Source organism: Mauremys reevesii, linkage group 6, assembly GCF_016161935.1.
Source record: "Mauremys reevesii isolate NIE-2019 linkage group 6, ASM1616193v1, whole genome shotgun sequence".
Lineage (NCBI taxonomy): Eukaryota > Metazoa > Chordata > Testudines > Geoemydidae > Mauremys > Mauremys reevesii.
In genome coordinates this window covers 107,358,600-107,375,201 of record NC_052628.1, presented here as the reverse complement: position 1 = coordinate 107,375,201, position 16,602 = coordinate 107,358,600, and the positions used below count along the sequence as shown (strand labels likewise).

The 16,602-nt window shown below is 41.6% G+C and overlaps 1 long non-coding RNA gene across 4 annotated transcripts in view; it reads right to left on the bottom strand.

Annotated features, from left to right (window-relative positions):
• Positions 1-16,602, bottom strand: part of LOC120407588 — a 204,630-nt gene that overhangs the window by 111,620 nt on the left and 76,408 nt on the right. For 3 of the 4 annotated variants that reach the window (XR_005600125.1, XR_005600124.1, XR_005600123.1), the window contains exon 2: positions 11,033-11,173. This is a non-coding gene — a long non-coding RNA (uncharacterized LOC120407588). Of the gene's footprint in view, positions 1-9,579; positions 10,258-11,032; positions 11,174-16,602 lie in introns of those variants that run through there. The other variant, XR_005600122.1, reaches the window with a different exon arrangement.

Below are 16,602 nucleotides of genomic sequence, written 5' to 3'. Positions count from 1 at the left end.
CTTTAGCTCTTTTAATTGGCATTTCTTTGCCTATACTCTTATCCATGTACTTTACCACCTGTCTCTGTCCCTCTTCTACTATCATATTATCTTAAATTCCCCCAGCATCTTCAGAACCTCAGTGAGCAATTTTGGCTGGCACTCAATCAGAAAAAAACTGGCATTGGTTTCCATGAGACTCTGTTCTCTCTCCAATTGGACAGGCAGCTCATTGTGACTCTGAGCAACCAATAGTACCATGAAAATTCTTCACAGCAAGCAAAGCTTGATTCTAACAGCCCTGATTAACCAGGCCATGCACCATATGCAATATTACTACTGTGCAAGACTCTGCAAATACTATAATGGAAGTGAAGAAACCTTTCTGTCTTCTACACTACATGGTATAAACTCAAAAAACTCTTTATGTTGCATTTAGTCAAATTCAGCCCAAGACTCCCCCCACTGACTTTAGCCACCTATTCTGTTTCATTTGTGGGACATCATCTGTAAGCTATAACCACCAGCGAAATGAAAGAAACAGATAAGTCTCTTAGGGGCTATCATAATGATTGTTTAAGTCAAGAATTTATTACAAAGTCTTACCAAACCAAAGAGAGAGGGGGATCAGTTGGCTGAGCAGCATCGCTCAAAGCTATCTGAAAGTGCTTTAATTCCACAACCCCACGACTGCATGAGAACATAATTCTTCCCACCCGCTATTTACAGTTTCAGAAAGATGTGTTTTACGGATCTATTGTGACAGTAGTTCTGCCTGCATGTCCATTCTCACAGGTGCTTCATCGTGTATTCAAGGACCACTGTAATGGCAGCATGGAGAACTTCTCTCATGATAGATCCAGGGGGAAATGTCATTCAAAGAAACCAGCTTTATCATTAAAAAAAAATCCTTTACCCTTTGCTCTCTGTTCTATGTTGCCCCCATTCATCATGACAAGTCCTGGAAGAACATGGTGGCCCCAGTTTCATCTTGAATTGTGTGATCTTGTGGACCTGCTATAAATAGGTCTACATTCGGGTGTCAGCAAGCCCTGCCACATTGCTTATCTCATACAAAAATTGAAAGAATAATTGTAAAAAAATAAAATAAAACCCTAGGCAGTAATAGTTAAAGGGAACGAGGAAATCCATGTTTGCAAAGATGATCTTTCTTTTCAAGCAACATAAACTAGACAATCCTGTTAAATGTCAGAACCATCAACACAGAGAAGGAACTATGCTGTATGCAAACAGAGAAGCTATCTATGTTATCAGATGAATAATAAAACAAAACACTTTGCACTTAGAGCCCCTGTCCAAGGATATCCAAGCACAGTAAAAACCTTAGTGAACTCAGCCTCTCAGCACTGACAGTTTTACCAAGTCTTCCAAGGTCCCACAGCTGGTGAACAGACTGAAGGTCAGGATGTCTGGATTCTTTTTTGCTGTAATCACCAGTCTTCAAATTTATTCAATTTTTTTTGTGCCCCGGAAAGGATTCTTACATACTTTGTATTCACCAGAAAGGCCAGCAGGCACAAAGTAAATCAACAACTTCTCAATGGTCCATTGTGCCATGTGTTAACTTTCACTAAACCTACTGCACCAAATGGAAAGTATTGTAACAGTCAGCAAAAAAAAGTACCATTATCTCCTCTAGGTGGTGCACTCACCCCTCTTAAAATGTAGACGCCATCTGAAAGCCACTGCAAGACTTATGTTGTTGAGCTTACAATTTGCAGATCCTGTACAAAGAATTTGCAATAGAAATAAAATGTGCCAAGAACTTATTTCAACCAACGTGTAGTTGTATTTGTTGGCTCTGTTTTCCCAGAATAATGTGAGGAACACAGCAGGACATTGCAGTTTTAGTCCCAGATAAGGCCCTGTTAAAAGAGTGAAGGTCATCAATCCCCAGAGCAAACTTTTAAAAACACATGAAATCTTCAGAAACTTACTTTACAAAGTCAGGAAGTGATTAGGGTATGATCTGACTTTTTTAAAAGAAACCTTAAAACATAAGAACAACAGTTGTGGTACCCCAGAAACCCTTAACTCTGCCCACTCTAGCAGGATTAGAAATCTTATTTATCCACACCAAACATCAACATTGACACTAGGAGTCACATATTCTGCTAAGCAGAGCATACTGAACATGGTAATTCATGCAAAAATTACCTACTATACTACGTCTCTGCAACCTGCACAGTCACAGGTTAATTCAACTCCTTCAATTCAGCCTCTGTGCAAAAGACACCGGCATCTCATCACTTGCATTTATGATCCACAGAAAAGATTGATTCATCATGAGAGCTGGGCAAAAACTTTTCAGATAATAGTTTGTATGAGGAAAATACAGTGTTGGTCAACCCAAAACTATTTGACACACATAGTTTTGGCCATTCATAAAACGGCCAGAGGCAGTGGAGGTGGAGGGAATGATGGTGGTTCAGCTGTACCATTCCCTTCTTCTCTCATAACCTTAACCCAGTGGTTAGAGCACTCACCTAGGATGTAGGAGATCCAGCTTTGAGTTCTGCCTCTGTAACGGATCCAAAATGGATTTTTTTTTTAATTCACCACAAATTTTAAAAGATTCAAGTTGACCAGAACCTAAACGTTTTTCAATTTTGCAGAATTGCCACCAAACCAAAAAGTCAGTTATTTGCCCAGCTCTATCCATTACACACCCCAACTTTCCAAGACACCTGCCTCACAGCAGCCATGTTAAACATTTTAACCTTTTCTTAGTCACACTGTTCATTGCTGTGTATTTCTGGACTTAGTTCATAACTTGTCATTAGCATGGAAGATGTTAAAGATATCGGGATAGGCTGGAGGGGAGTACAGGCAAATTGCCAAAGTACATTTAGTGTAAGAGGTCCCTATCTCTCTATGTTATGGGTCTGTATAGTGCCTAGCACAAGGGGGCCCAACCTGTTAATATTAAATAATAATACCCAGCTTCATGATGTCCAGTAGCTGTGATACAGTAACACCTGTCCAAGATGTATGTCTTACATGGGAGCTGCAGTGAGCAGCAGGGATACAGGGGCAAAGTTAAGGTTATATGGGATAACTCTCTGTGGTTATCCATGTATTCCAAGACTTCTTGTTTTAAAATTTCTGGCTGTCACTCGCCATTTCCTGGCCTTTCTAAGTTTGTTTTTGAAAACTAAGTAGGATGGTTAGAAACATTGTCCATTTTTCCAAGGGCACAGAAAATGTTATGATTGACATAACAAATGGAGGAAATCATACACCTCTCAATTGTGCCTTAGAAATCTGAAACCTCCCTTGGCCAACTATATCCAGTTGCTTGAAGATCACAACACCAGCCAGCAGCAGCATCCTGGAGGCAGCAACCCCCACAATTCCCTGCCTGTGGAGTAGATAGCTAGGTCTATGTAGGAAAGATGTTATGATTCTGCCTTCTTCCTGCCTGTCTGGGAGTCAATGGTTGTTACAAAATGAAAACACACTGAACAGTCTGATGCAGGAGAAAATAAGATCTTAGTCTTCAGTATTGCTGGCACATCACTGTGGATAAAAACCTTTCCTGAGCACATGTACCAAATTGTGGCTACAGAAACACACACCATTATTAATGGAAACAAACCTAGGACCTTCACTACTTACAACACCAATCCATAGGAGAGCTCCTTGGCTGTGAAATAGTTTTATAGTTGTTGGGACCAGTCACTAGAGGGAGTCATGATCAGACAGATGCACTAAATCAGTGTATGGCTACACACAGTTTAGTAGCTGTACTGAGCAATGCAGCAATTATCAATTTTTATTAAAATCAAAGCTTGATTTAAGGGACTAACTTTTTAATGCATTTGGAATAATCATGATAATACTTCACATTCTATAGCTCCAGAGATTTCAAAGCACTTTGTAATCATTAATATAGTAAGTCTTGTGGTAAGGGATAAAAAGGGATCTCGTCACTCACTAATTTAATGTAGAATGCCGCCAGCTGTGTGGAACACAGTGAGTTTAACAGTACATAGCAACACTCCAGAACAATTTATGACAGGAAATGATTAAAAATATTGTATTCAATTGAAACGGCAGGGAAATTTAATGAAACCTAATATAGTTAGCTGAGTTAGAATGTGGCCAGCACAACACTGCTCACATAAAAAGTGACATGACATTTCCAATAACCTCAAGCAGCTTGTTTCACATATCATCCAGTAGGTAGCTCCTCCTGCATCACCGTACTTTTAATAGTGTCTTGGGAAACTGGTTCAATTCTGACACAGAGAGGAAGAGTGTCATCCCTTGACTCACCAACATCTTTTCCTGCAGTACTTCAGTGGTCCTTGGAGATCTCCCATTCAAGTACTGGCCCACCCTAATCTTGGTTATCTACGATGGCATTACAACACATGCTGCTATAGCAAAGACCATTACCCCATAAGGCTGTACCCCATAAGACTTCACGGGAATATGCTTATGAATGTATATATGATATAACTGGAATATGTTTTATGCTACAGATGCCATGTAACATATCGATGTAAAGGTTATGACCTACTGAATACATTCCTCCTATTTGTATGCATGTATCCTTTTTGTACTTGAAGTTAGGAATATTGGCTGTATACTTGCATGATTTCTAAGTAGCCTTAATAAAGCATTTGGTCAGATTCTTGAGAAAGGGATATGCAAATTAAGTGCCCAATCAAGAACCACTTAAGCCAACAATGAACTCGAAGACGCCAGTCCACATCGGAGCTTTCCCAGGAATGTGGCTTGGCTGGTAAGAAATTCAGTCACGTGACTTGCCAATGTGACTCCAAAACTCCATCTTGGAGATAGACTTTGCATAGGAGAGAGGAGGGGGTCTCCACCCACAAGAGAAAGTCTACTTAAACCCGTGGGAGACCCCTCCATTTTGTCTTCAGCTGGCTAAAGAGAGAGCATCTCCACCCCCAAGGATACCTGAACGAGACTGGAAAAAAGGACAATAACTATAGGGGGTGTGAGTGATTAATCTATTCATCAGTGCTTGCTTTCTTGTTTACATTGAACAATGTAACTAAAAGGAGACTTGCATGTAAAAGGAAGCTTACTGGTGAGGTTTTATCTGTATTCAGTTTTCTTAGACATAGACTTGCATGTTCTATTTTATTTTACTTGGTAATTCACTTTGTTCTGTCTGTTACTACTTGGAACCACTTAAATCCTACTTTCTGTATTTAATAAAATCACTTTTTACTTGTTAATTAACCCAGAGTATGTATTAATGCCAGGGGAGGGGGGCAAACAGCTGTGCATCTCTCTCTATCAGTGTTATAGAGGACGAACAATTTATGAGTTTACCCTGTGTAAGCAGGGTAAAATGAATTTATTTGGGGTTTAGACCCCACTGGGAGTTGGGTATCTGAGTGTTAAAGACAGGAACACTTCTCTCAAGTTGCTTTCAGCTAAGTCTGCAGCTCTGGGGCACGTGTTCAGACCCTGGGTCTGTGTTGGAGCAGACTGGCGTGTCTGGCTCAACAAAACAGGGTGCTGGAGTCTGAATCTGGCAGGGAAGGCAGGGGCAGAAGTAGTCTTTGGCACATCAGTTGGCAATTCCCAAGGGGGGGTTTTGTGATTCAACCTGTCACAGTCATAACTGGCAACATGAAACAATTACCAGAGTAAGTCTGGTGTCTCACCTTGTTCTATTGTGTGGTTGACTAATTATACGGTTATTGTAATTTGGTTATATTATTTATATTGTGCACCTCATTTATTTGTATTTATTCTGACATTTATTAAGTTTCACAGTGGTACAAACTCAGAGAGTTAAAATGTCTGTATACTAAACCACATTTTATTGCATGGTTAGGTTTGATTTATTTCAGGCTGCTCTGGCCTCTAGAAACAATCATGTTCGGGGGACCTGCCTACAACACAATGGTCCCTTGACACCATTAAAGCACCCAACGGTCTTGCATTGGAGACTGTGCACTATGTGTTAACTGTGTCCCAGAACTGTGCTGAGGCTTTGGTCTTGGTCACCAAGCAGGAGTCAGGGACACAGTTAACGTTCATCCCCATCCACTGTAGGATTAAATTATGTTTTGAACACGTGAGTTCTGCTGTAGTGGGGCTGGGTCACCCAACACAGCTATTCCTATAATGAAGATACCACAATAATGCAATACTTGGCTGAGTACAGAACTGAGTAAATCCTGCACATATAATATTAATTCAATATTTTTAAATTAATTTACTTCACCTGTGCTGGCAATGTAACTATTCTAGGGAACATGTTTACTAGCAAGTAGGTTTTGTCAAAACAGTGCATTTTAAGTGAATACCGCAGAATATTCGTAGAAAACTAATTTCAGGCTCAAACTCTTGACTGATCTCACTAGAAACCTGATTCAAAGGCCTTGTCCACACACAATTCTGAACCAGTCTAACTGACTAGATTTAAAAGCAGATGCTTATTTAACTAGTGCAAGTTTGTTTGCAGACAAGGCCTTAGAGTTGCACTCATCCAATCAGGGAACAGAAACATGTCATTCTGAACTGCAAACAACACGTTTGCAGTTCAAAATGCCATTTTGAATTGCAAATATTGAATACTCATAGCATAGACTATTGACTATACTAAGCAACTCTCCCTGTGAACAGTAGGAGCAATCCATAGGCTTTATGTTTGCATAAAACACTTGAAGGATTTTGAACAAACAAAATGTGATCTGTTCACGGACAATTCACAAACCGTAAAAATGGGCAACATTTTTTCACCTATGTTGCCAGAGTTGCACTTGTAATGGAATTTAGTGCTCTTGGAAGGCTTGTGGGTATTGTGCATTTTTGGTGCACAGCAAAGAAGAAACAAACCAGAGACAATCGTCCTGCCTCCAGTTAAAGGTGCACAGCAGCACATACATTTTAAACAAGCAGTCCTTGAATAAGCAGGATCAAAACTAGTGAATGGTTCAAAGGTCAAACTCAGATACTCACTGACTGGGCTGCGTGCAGAAATGAAACTAAAACTCCACACACAGCAACACCTTCTCTTCTATAGCAGAGAACCCTACACCCAGGCCTTCCTATTCTCTGACTTTTGGCTGACAACTCAGGCCTCTGCCAAGTTCCTTCAGCCATACTCCTCCCTATTTCTGCCTTTCAGCTACACCAAAGCAGCTTTACAAGTGAAGAACAAATAGAAAAAGATTGAGTTCATGCCATTTTTGCTTCTTTACAATACCTAAAAAGCAGCCTGAAGGGTGTTGCATCTCTCTCCTACCCCACAAAAAAGTGCTTAACAAAAGTTACAAATTCATGTCTCGTCTACCTAGGAAGGCTCTATGGCATTTGGAAAACTAGTAAAATTATGTCTTGTCAAGGAGCAAAGAACTAAGTTCAGCAATTGGAAGGGGTAGGGAGTTCTAGTCAGACGGTTCAAAACTTTGGTCTTTTACTAACATTTATTGAACTCCAATGGCCAGTGAATACATAGGAGAAAGGATGTCTTTGTTAAAGTTTAAACATTGCCCCCCACACACGCCACCATCTCAATTAACAGTGTGCTTTCCTTAAATCTCCAGCTCCTGGATCCATCTGATTATATCAGAATCTCAGCTTTTATGTTTAAAATATGTTTCTAGCCCTCCTGGTTATAGAGAAAAGCTTGAAAACATGACCCCTAATGGCTACAACTATCAGAAGACAAATGAAGGCCCCCCCAAAAGTTATTGGTGGTTTTAAATGTGGTGAGTTAAGCCAATCCCATGATTTTGAAGCCTAATTCATGATTTTTCAACATGTGGCTTTGACAATACCTGCACTCACAAGCTACATTGCCTAAAATCATAAAGGACTCCTCCAGCAAGCCATGGAACACAAGATTTGACATTCCTGATGATTGATTTCCAAAGCCATTAATAAGAAGGGTGGTGGGGCGTGGGGAATTCTGGTGCTTTCCTCCTTCCCACAAATCATCATCAGGAAGCAATAAAGGGCACAAACCTAATCTAATCGTACCCTTTTCAGGAGAACTTTTCAAAAAGTCTTGAATTCCTGATGGACACCAGGGGTACTCAAAAGTGTAGCGGGCTCCTGACGCCTCTCCTCAACCAGTAGCCCCAGGGCCATCTTTAGGCTTATGCATCATACACGGCTGCGTAGGGCACCTGAAAATTTGGGGCACCATTCCCGTTGCTGGCCGCAGCTGGAATCCTCTCTTCTCCAGCCCCTCCCCCCTTGCTGGGCCAGCAGGCTTCTCCTCGCCCCCGCCCCCTCCCTCCCGCCGGCCAGCTGAGGGCTCCAGCCTCTGGCTCTGCCGCCCCAGCCCCGGGGAGTCCAGAGTGGTGCAGCCGGTCACTGGTGGCATGGCAGCCTGGGCCACCACCGCCTGGAGTGGAGTCCTCCCCTGGACTCTGCCTGCCTGCACTGCTCAGGGCCAGGCCGGGGCCAGAACAGGAAGTGTGAAACTTCCACGTGAGTCAGCGCGGGGGGGGGGGAGCAAAGCCGAGGGGGGGTGGCTTAAAGTGACAGTCTCTCACACTTCCCTAACACACACACACACACACACAGAGTCTCTCTCACACACAGACTGCTTCTTACACCCATATACACTCTGCCTCTCACGAATCACAGTCCCCCAATACAGATTGTCACACACAGTCTCACACTTCCCAACACACACTCTATCACACAGTCTCCCAACACACAATCACACACACAAACACTTGCTCTCTCTCTGGCTCTCTCTCTCTCACACACACACACACACACACACACGTATCATTGTTGTTGTTATTACTACTCAGTACTTCCTGTCAAAATGCTCATGGTGAGCCAGGAGTGGCCAGGGGCTGCAGGAGGGCCATTGGCTCTGGCAAGATGCAGCCCCCATGTGACAGCAGGAAACCTGCTTTGAGCCGCAGCATCTGCTGCTGCTGCATATGAAGCTTGGTGTGTGTCAGCAATGGGGGGGGGGTTCTGGGGATCCGGGAGCAGGCGTGGTGGCTGTGCCCCCTCAACACACTGGGGTCAGCAGCGCCGGCTGGGGACCGCCTTCAGTGGAGCATAGGGGCACCAGTTTAATAATACTGCATAAGGCCCCATAAATCCTAAGGATGGCTCTGAGTAGCCCAATGTGCTAGGGCAAAATTTAGGATCACTCACTTCTTTGTGTAATGCTCTTTTTGTAGTCAATTAAAAATTTGCCTAAACAAGGACTGAAGAACTAGGCACAATGTGAATAGCCCATGATACTGGTGGATTGGCAGGCTAAACTCCCATTAAGTTCAATGGTGCCAAGATTCCACTCCCAATTTTTTTTTTTTAAGTGTAGGGATAAAGTTTAAAACTTTGTTCATTTTAGCCATAGGAGTAATCCTTACTCATGTAAACACAATTGGATCCAGTACCATTAGAAAATGTCTTTTTCCTCCTACATAATTTTATGAATTATGACAGTAAAATTGGAATATAAAATGGGTCTAAAGATTCACAGTAGTTCTGTACACATATGTAACCTATAGTTAGAAAGTCAATAGCTTTTTGGTTGAATAAAACACAGCTGTGCAATTACACTATAACAACTTGTTTATCAGAAGTAATCAGTCACCATATGGTTGAACACCCAGTACACTTTGACCCATTCATTATAATCTAAATGGAAGAGTATTACAATGACATTACCAGTATATATGTGGGTACAATGGATTCTACACTAACTACGAGACCTGTTCTTAGGAGTAAGTCTTTTCTGGTGAGAAAATTTGAAGACAGTGACATGTCTGGTGGCTATAGAAATGACTCCGCAGTTGACAAATAAGGAGTATCATTTGGCTACCCAGATTGAGTGTGATCTGGTTCATCCAACTGCTTTAGAACATTCCAATGGTCTAGAAATGCAAACTTGGAAATCACAAGCACAAAAATCCACGCTTAGGTAGGACCAAACATGCACAAAACTCTTCATAGATTAGCTAATAAGTCCTCCCCAATAGCTCTGGGAAGTATTAACAACACTTTTCACATGGGGAAAGTGAGGCAGAAAGACAAAGTGATTTTCCCAAGGCCACGCAGCAAATCATTAGCAGGGCCAGGATTCAAAAAGCTCCTGACTCCCAATCTTGCACTTATTCTTCCAGCCCACTCTGCCCACAGATGTCATGAAAACAAACAGAGCATTAATTCAGAAAAGACAGCAACGAGACTTTTCAAACTGGAAAACTTATTCTTGTTCCAAGTTCTGAATCCATCTCCTCTTCTGGAGTTAACTAAACCTTGGGATTTGAAGGCTTTCTGTCACTGGAAAGTGATTATACAACAAATTATAAAGGTCATTTCATTCCTAATACAGTGGTTCACCAAACTGTCCATCCCAAAAACCACATGGAAGAGAAAGATCATCTCACTGGACCTCCTATGGTCCATTAAGACCTTCCTGGTGCTCACCATAATTAAATATTTTGAGACCCTAGGAGTAGCAGGTTAGGGTGGGTTAGAGGGAGGCAATCTGTTGTCCACAGTTTGAGAATCACTATCCTAATATGATAGCCTGTAAAACAGGCTATCTGACACATGAAAGGCACTGGTTACTTGTATGAACGCCCCTTTCTGAATGTTCCCTATATTTCCTGCAGTAGCCTGTTAAACTCTACTGGGAGAAAGTTTAGCTTAACAATTTAAAGAATATTAATTCAGCCTCTGACACGGGAACCCTAGTTGGGGCCAAGTTTTCAGCAAGCCTCCTTAATTACACTGGCATGTGCAAAATAAGTAATTGTGCCCACACATAGCCCATTTACACATGCAGCTAAGGCAAATGCCCATAAAGTTAGTAGAGCTGCCTGTGCATATGCAAGGTTTCACATGTGCACACAGTTAACAATGTCAGCTGAAAATTTAGCCTTTAATTTCCATAGTTACATAAACACCATTTCACAATGGCCATGGCTAATGTAAGTTTCAGTTTCTGCTTATACTTTCAGGCAAAAACAGACACTTTATGGCCTTATCATTAAGCTCCTCCACTGTCTGTTCATATATCTATTTTGGACCATGAAAAAGAAAGTTTACTCACCAGTAATCCAGTGTGTCATGTTCTTCCCTTCTCCCCAACACTCCAACAGCCTTGAATATCAGTGTTATGGTACCAATCAGGAAACAGGAATCAAAATTTGCCAATCAACAGCAGCATTTAGACCGTCATCTGCCCTCTTTCCTTTTTCCAGAGAAAGAGAGTAGAATAAGTAAAAAGAACAGACATACTCCAAGCAAAACCCACTATGGGATTTAGGTTGGAAGGAGAGCAAGCTGTGACAAACAGGATTACTGTGATTAATCATCCCCTGATGTACAGCTCTTTTCTACCTGGCAACAGCCTTGACTGTCAATGCAAACAGCAGAAACTCCAGGAGGAGGACTGACTTGTAACGGAGCTTAGAGAACTGCTCTTCCAAATTCAGAACCTCCTATAGATGTCAGATCCAGCTGCCACTGGCAGATGAATATGAGAGGTGCACCAGGTGGCTCCCTTACAAACAGAGGCAGAGAATGCAAGCCCCTCAGACTGACATAAGGTAGGAAGAATGACATTTAACACATGTTGGAAACAGCCAGTAGCAGCATTGTGTTATTGTGATATTTGGCATTTTTCTTAAAATCCCAGTTCCTGATTATCTCACACAAGGATCTCAGCTTCCATTTTCTTAGCTCACATTAATTAGCATCTGTTTTATGCCTATGCAGATCTAACCTTTTTAAGGGAGATATCTTCTCCCCTCCAGTAGGAGCTGATGTCTACTCTCTCAAAATAAAAAAGAAATAAATTAATTTTCATGCTCCTCCTCAAACATAGTAGGAGCTGATGTTTTAAGCCTGCTCTGTATAAACATCATTATCATTTATTGAAAGGGTTTATAAATAATAATGGAGATACGCCAATCTCCTAGAACTGGAAGGGACCCCAAAAGGTCATCAAGTCCAGCCCCCTGCCTTCACTAGCAGGACCAAGTACTGATTTTGCCCCAGATCCCTAAGTGGCCCCCTCAAGGATTAAACTCACAACACTGGGTTTAGCAGGCCAATGCTCAAACCACTGAGCTATCTCATCTCTTTAATACATATTAATTGAATGTTACTACAGCATCGTGTTGTTTTCTACTTACTGTGAAATAGAAATCATGATAATGAGCATGGATTTCTGTCACACTCATGATAAATGATATCTTGCTATTAGTATGATTCTGCTACGAATAAAAAACTGCTTTTGAGTAATATTCTGTTGAATACACATTGCAGGTGCTAAATTATCTTCTTGAAACTTGTCTTTTTTACATTTGACTGTCGAAGTTAAATTATTTCAGACCTTACAGTATTTGTCTGGTTGCTGTGGGATTGGTTTGTATTACTGTTTCTCTCTATGATGTGTACACTGATTGATGTGTCTGCACTATACACTTGTGGCAATATGTGTGAAAGGAATAGCATAATCAGAAATTACTGTTCTTAGGTGGTGGTGGTGATGGTGCTAATTCACTCTCACACGATTAACTTTGAAACCGGAAGTAATTGCTGTGAACTGGGTGAGAACATTAAACACCAATGATTGGATATACCCTCTGTCATTCAAACCAACAGCATATGCAACCAGAAGAAAAACACTGAGACATAAACTCTGTGGCACAGTAGGTTTCAGCTGAAACTTCAAATTTTAGGCCATGGTTTTTGTGGTTTTTGTTCCTTTCTAAGAATAAACATGTGTGATTTTATTTAGGCTGCATCTTTAAGTATTTTATGCTGTTATTCTTTTTCTAGTTTGGTTTTTTAACTTTTTGAAAAATTAGAGAACACCTTTTACTTTTGCATTTTGCTGTATGTCTGTAAACTGTTGCTTCTTAAGGTGTATGTCACATAATAACCCTCTTTGGAAGCGGCAGAACGCTATTTTTGAGTGTCTGTATGAACCACAGAGCTTAGGAGCAACAGTCCTTGAATTAAACAAGTAAAAGAGCTCATCTTTTTACCACACAGTCTGCAAAATGTCTTCTTATTGATTATAACTTCTGGTTGAAGCATCTAGTTTAAAAGGAGAAGATGGGCCCAACAGATATGGGGCCTGATGCTCATCTGCATTAAGACCTTCCTTTACAGTGATCCAACAGTCACAACCATGTGAAGGCCTGTTTACACTGCCAGAGCGGTGAAAAGGGGCCTGAATGTAAATGAGAATCAGGCCCATGATTTACAATAATAGTTTTGTTAGTTGTTCTCTATATTTAGCACATTTATTCGATTATTTTAATATTCACCCCTGCTACTGTTAAAATTACTTTGTACCATCTATAAGTATTAAAAGACAATGTCTTTCCTTAATATTTTTTTCCACTGAACTAAGGTCTATGTGACAAGTTACTGTGTGACTTAATTCCCTAAAAAGAAGGTGTTCTTTCTTCAATAGACAGTTCTGACATATATGTATCATAGTTATTTTTAAGGTGCCCATCACTTAAATAGCTGACACCATAAAAAAAACAAACATTGAATGGGATACCGAGAGCATGAAAAAGAACAACACGCAATGAAGCAATGGAATTTATATAGAGGTTCTGTTATATAAAGAACCAACTGAAAAATAATTCCCTAAAGGACCCAGTTTGCCCCTTTATTCACACTGAGTAGTATTTTATCCTGCAAGTTCTCCCACTCAAGTCAATGAGACTACTTGCAAAGTAAAATACTACTCTGTATTTTACTGAGAATTAGCAGAATTAGCCCTATAACATGGTAACTGGCAGAAATTGCTGGGACCATCTATTAGCAATAATGTAGAACTTAAAATGTTTCCTGATAATATGGATGTTTCTTTATAAAGGGACAGGGAGAAAAAATAATTAAGTTATTATTCCACTGTTTTAGTTATTTCAAGTTAAGAGGTGTGTCAATAGGTGATTTCATGCTGTTTTAGACAACCATAACCGGACAACATAACAGTCAAAGCACTGAACAAGATAATGGTAGCATTCAAATTCCATGAAAGAATGATCTTAGAAAGGTGTGCATGTCCAACTGGCCCGTGCACAGGTATCAGGGAGTTTTTATGCTCAATATGTTCCTATATGGGTACACAGCTGAGGGCACAATCTGGCTTTTAAAGTTTATTTCCACTATATGTTTGTACAGCACCTAGCACAATGGGGCCCTAAGGATATAGCAGTAAATCTATAATACAAATAAATATTTTTTTTTCTTTTTACTACTTAAGGTAAAGGCTTAAAGTGTTAGTGAAAACTGGAAGAATGATGAAGCTCTAGGGTAGAGCAATATGTTGTTTTTGTAGGTTCAACAAGGACTTTTGTTTTTTTTTTTCTCTCCTCAAAACCTTTAATTCTAAAAGTGAAAAGGAACTGGGGTGAATGCCCAGGGCCATGGAAATTATAGGGCCTAGGCCCAAATTGATATTTTTTTATTTTTTAACATTTTACCACCCATCTGATCTCTTAACCTTCCCATCTGTCAGCATCCCTGCAACCCCACAACATGGTTAGTATGATGACATGATTAAATGTAGCTTTTCCACTGTCACATAAAAGTCTCATTTACTCCTTAGAGTGGAAAGTGAGGTTCACAGAGAGTAATGGACTCAGTGAATTTTCTCCAATGACCATGAAAGGGAGAGGACAGACAAGACCAGCTTTAAGTGTGAGGGATCCAGCCACATGGTTTGGGGGCTAAGGCCCCCAGTTACCTTTTAGTGTCCCACCCGGTAGAGGGATTGGGTTGCAAAACCACATTGAACAGCTGCCAGCAAGAGAGCTGTCCTTGGTGCTAGTGGCTCCCCCAAAGATCCCTGCCGCAGTTCCCACCGAGGACTGTGTGCCTGGTTGCTAATCCATGTGATGAATGTTCTGGTAGCCAGAGCTAAATTCTAATCTCTTTCTCCCCCAACACTATCACTGTCGCTTCCACCGCCTCCTCTCTCTCCTCTTTCAGTATTTTTCTGCAGAAATCAACATGCAAAAATATTTGCTTTCATGGTCGAGCTTTCCAAATACCACACTATATATTTTTCTTTAATCTACTAACATTTATATTTTTAAATATATACAACAACGTTCCCAGCTGCCACATGCCAACCCATAATTTGTTTGCATCTCACTGAACTTTTAAAAATAAAACTCTTGAAGAAAAGAAAATTTCTTCCTGCGACAAGTACTGTGGGATTCCAGAAAAGGGATCACAAGCCTTGTTCAACTTTTTCATGACAACACCCACCTACCTCATCATATTTCATTCTATTTATCTGAATTCACTTTATCTTTATCACCCTTAATTGATAAGCATGCTGGCTTTGCCAAGGTACTATATGTTTTATTGGCAGAGGCAAGGAAAACAAGATTTGTACAAACATCTTGACACATGAAAGTAAAACCTCCAACACCCACCTGAAAGGTACAAAGTCTTTAAGTCTGGTTTTTAAAAATGGATGATTTGGAAGGGGAGCCATATTATTTCTATTAGTTGTACCTAGAGGTCCCAACCAATACTGGAGCTCCTTTGCCTTAGGCACATTATACAAAACACATACTAAGAGACAAACTGCCTCAAAAAGCTTGCAAACTAGACAAGTGAGAGGTGAGTAAAGAAAAGGAAGAAACACATATGACTATTAAGCAATCATAATACCTTGCTCTTATATAGCAATTTTAACCAGTAAAGCTCAGAGATCAGCCTTATTAACCACATTTTACAGATGGGGAAACTGAGGCACGAGCAGTGAAGTGACAATTTCTGAAAGGTGCTCAGGTGACAAGGGCTAGTATAAAAACTTGAGTAGAATAAGCTTAGGTTGGGAAGGGAAACTGAGGCACGGTTCGATGAAATGGCTTTCCCAAGGTAACACAATAGGTCGGTGGTAGATTGGGAAGAGAACCTAGATCTCCACAGTCCCAATCTAACGCCCTAGCCACGGGTCCACCCAGATTAGCCTAGCACCAAGCAGGATTACATTTTTTTTTTTGCATATCTGTAGTGCCTTTCAGCTGAGGCTTTCAAAGCACTTTACAGCCATCAGTGGACTGAGTTTCACGTCCCCTGTGAGTCTGTGGAATTACTGACCCTACTTTATAGACAGGGCCGGCTCCAGACCCCAGCGCGGCCCTTTCCCGGGGGGGCGGCAGGCTGGGCCGGCGGACCTGCCGCAGTCATGCCTGCGGGAGGTCCACCGGAGCCCCGGGACAACCGGACCTGCTGCGGGCATAACTGCGGAGGGGGCGCTCATCCTGCGGCGCCGGACCTGCGAACCGTCCGCAGCTGCGGGAGGTCCAGCTGAGCCGCGCGACCAGCGGACCCTCCGCAGTCATGCCCGCGAGGTCCGCTGCTCCCGGGGCTCTGGGGCACCTCCCGCGCATGACTGCTTTGGGCGGCCAAATAGGTAGAGCCGCCCCTGTTTATAGATGAGGCAACTGAGGCACAAACAGAGGAGGTGACTTGCTCAAGGTCACTCTGCCCGTCAGCAACAGCCTCGCTCTCCGCTGGCCATTCCCAAGGCTGAAGGAAGACTCTGGAGGAGCTGGGTTTTGTTGGATTGTTTTCCACCCCTCCCTCCTGCGCGTGGGGCTGTCGGGCGAGATTAGGCCGCAGCCCAGGAAA